This window comes from Rattus rattus, chromosome 3 (assembly GCF_011064425.1).
Source record: "Rattus rattus isolate New Zealand chromosome 3, Rrattus_CSIRO_v1, whole genome shotgun sequence".
Lineage (NCBI taxonomy): Eukaryota > Metazoa > Chordata > Mammalia > Rodentia > Muridae > Rattus > Rattus rattus.
This window is the reverse complement of record NC_046156.1, coordinates 99,498-102,641: the sequence shown is the minus strand read 5'-3', so window position 1 is coordinate 102,641 and position 3,144 is coordinate 99,498. Positions and strand designations below refer to the sequence as shown.

At 39.5% G+C, this 3,144-nt stretch overlaps 1 pseudogene; it reads right to left on the bottom strand.

Moving 5' to 3' along the window:
* Positions 1 to 585, bottom strand: part of LOC116895193 — an 891-nt pseudogene extending 306 nt beyond the window's left edge.
* Positions 586 to 3,144: the final 2,559 nt, after the last annotated feature.

Here is a 3,144-nt window from a genome sequence, read left to right as displayed (position 1 = left end):
TTTCTCCCCAACACTTCAAAACAAGCAGGGCACTCATAAGTTGCTCTAAAATTTTCAGGGATTGGTGCTTTCCTATTTCTTCTGTATGCAGCCCTCCTAATCTTAAACCAATTCTGCACCCTGGACACACTGACATCTATCCACCTATCAAGATCCTGCCTTGTTGGGGCATCGGAGGAATCACTGCTTTGCAAAATGTTCAATTCCTCCAGCCACCACTAGGGCAGTGGAGGGGCATCTGCTTCTCCTTAGACTTTACACTCTTCTGTCTGTCATTGCCCTCAGCTACTGGCTCATTTTGCTCCTGTTCCATGCTACTATCCCTGGTGCCACCATCATTGTCCCCATTACCCACAAGACCTGGAGCACCAGGACGAAAGTGGCCCTCTCCTCCATTTAATTATTCTCCTTCACCTTCTGTTCCCACTGCTCCCACTCCAGGCTGGCCCTGTGCACCTTTCTCATCTCTCCACTCTCCATCCTGAAAAAAAGCCTCTGCTTTCATATCATGCTGTTCTTTGAGTCTTCCTTGACTGCCAGGAAGAGTAACTGGGTGATATCGTGGCTGGAGCCTTGATCCTCCATACCTGGATGTTTCTCTTTGTGTTTCCTCTTGTCCAGCTAGGAATACAGGAGGTGATCTTTGACGATGGCTATTTGGCTTTTCTCTCTCCAAAGTATGGCAAACTGTCTCCCATATTCCTTTTTTTAAGGAGAATGCTCTTTGATTTAATGGTTCAGTTCCTGCATTTTATCTTCAAGTCCCGATATTCTACTATTGATACATTCTATTAGAAAGGGTTCCCCCCAGAAGAGACAGGAGGGAGAGGGTGAGAAGCCATGGCAGGTGACGTTAAGATTCCACTCTGTGTATTTACAGGTTGTTATTCATGTTCTTAAGGGATGGATGGTACCGGGGTTTGTATGTTTAGGTCGGCGTCTATATCTTACTAATTGGGTCAAAGATTATTGTGTTGTGTATTCTTTTATGTGACAATTTGAATGTAGGAGAGTGTGCAGTTGCTGGAGATACTGGGCCACTTCCGCAGAGTTGGGATGTGTTTCCACCAAGATATCTAGCAGATATCTTGGGGCACTGAGGTGCCAGACCTAGGGTAATAAAAGACAACCATACTTTTTTATTTATTATATTTTTACAACAACACATGACGAACCAACCTTGGGCTAGAATCCACTAGTAATCCTATGAATTGAGAGAAAGTTTTATTTTCTAAGAGGAGTCCGGTGCCATGTTAAGTCATGTCATATCTCAAGCACGGGGAATTTAACAAAGAAACAGGGAAGTAGCCTGGGCTGGCAGGTTATAGGTCCCAGGCTGTGTGATAAGTAATGGCAGATCAGAGAGTTAGAGATTAAGCTGCCTTTTTAAAAGAAAAGGTGTTTAGAAAAGTCTTTCAGTATACTCATATTCCTTCTAATGTGGGCTCCACAGGAATTTTGGGTTGAAATCCTAGTTAGACAAGCTACTTTTTAATGACAGGCATTATTAAAAGGTGATTAAGTTTTTTTTTTTTTTTTGGAAAGAAGAGAGTAAAGAGATTTCCTGAATCAGGTGGGGATTTTCACCCACGGTTCATAACTTAGGGAAAAATTACTTACTAACTCCAAGTAGAAGGTTGTGATAAATGTCTAACACCAGGCAGAGTGAATGCAGACATATATTATAGAAGTTATTAAGGTTAAAGAAAACTCTGTGGCTCCGGGTAGAGAGCTTAACAGATGGATATATTTTGGGCTAAAGTCCTGGTTTGATCAGTTGTTTATTGGTATTGGAACTGATAGAAGGTGTTTAAGTTTGTTTTAAGGAGAGTACAGAGATTACCCGAATCACGTGGGAATTTTCATCCATGGTTTGGAACTTAGATGGGGAAAATAGTCATTAACTCCAAGTAGAGAGTTGTGATAAATGTCTGTAACACCAGGCAGAGTAAATGCAGACATATATTATAGAAGTTATTAAGGTTAAATAAAAATCTGTGGCTCTGGGTAGAGAGCTTAACAGATGGATATATTTAGGGCAAAAGTCCTGATTTTAAGTTGCTTATTGATATTGGAATTGATAGAAGGTATTTGGTTTGTTTTATGAATTACCCCGCTAAAGGCCATATGGCTCATTGATGTGGGCTAGCGAGGGTTTGTGGTTATTATTGATATTTACCACAACAGGAAGCTCGGATTCTCTTAATGTGAACTCCACGGGAATTTTGGGTTCATTTCCTGATATCATAGAGTACAAAAGCCTATCAGGCTCATTGTTTGGCTTACTTCCATTTTAAAAGAATTGTTTAATATTCATAATGGGTGTGACTTTGAGTTTTATGGTTATATTATTACTCTGGGAAAGAGTGCAAGATACAAGCTTTTCTGGTTACAGACTTAGGAACACAGTATTTTGAGAGAAAGATTTTGTCTTTGTGTTTTTAAAAAGTGTGATTAGGCTCTGGAAACCTCACAGAGTCATACTGATCAGATTTGATAGAGGTAGACCACCTGAATCAGAAAAATCAAACGAAAAGATATCTCGACTCTAAACTTTTGTCTTGAGAGTTGTATTTTGCAGAGTGTGCCTACTTTGATTCCTGGTCTCAAGGACTTTCAGCTGGGTCCAGTCAGAACACACCCACAACAAAATTTGCTTCATTTTTCCTTCCCCCTACTCCCAAGGATATCTCAATGCCCATATACAGCTTGAAGAAGTTATAGAGGAGTCATCATCCCAATTCCCTGGACTTTTGGGGGCCTGAAAGTGGTTATTCTAAAGACTTTTTTAATGAGGAATTTAGAAATGGTTGTAATTTAACAGGGAGGAATTAGCTAGATTGAGTTATACAGTCATAATCTCATTTGGCAACTAAGCTAAAATCATATGTTTGCTTTGGTATAGAATTTATTTGTTAAAAGAGTTTAAAAGTACAAGGTTTAGAGCCAGTCCTTCTAGTGATGTTGTTACAAACTTCTGAGTTGACTACACATGTGAGTTAAGGGCCAAATAACAAATTCATGGTTCTGACTTTGTGGGAGTACTTTCAAGGTAACATTAAGATATAAAGAAGACAGTCCAGATAGTCTTATATTGATAGATGTTTTTCAAAAACATCAGGAATACACAAAATTTGAGATTTA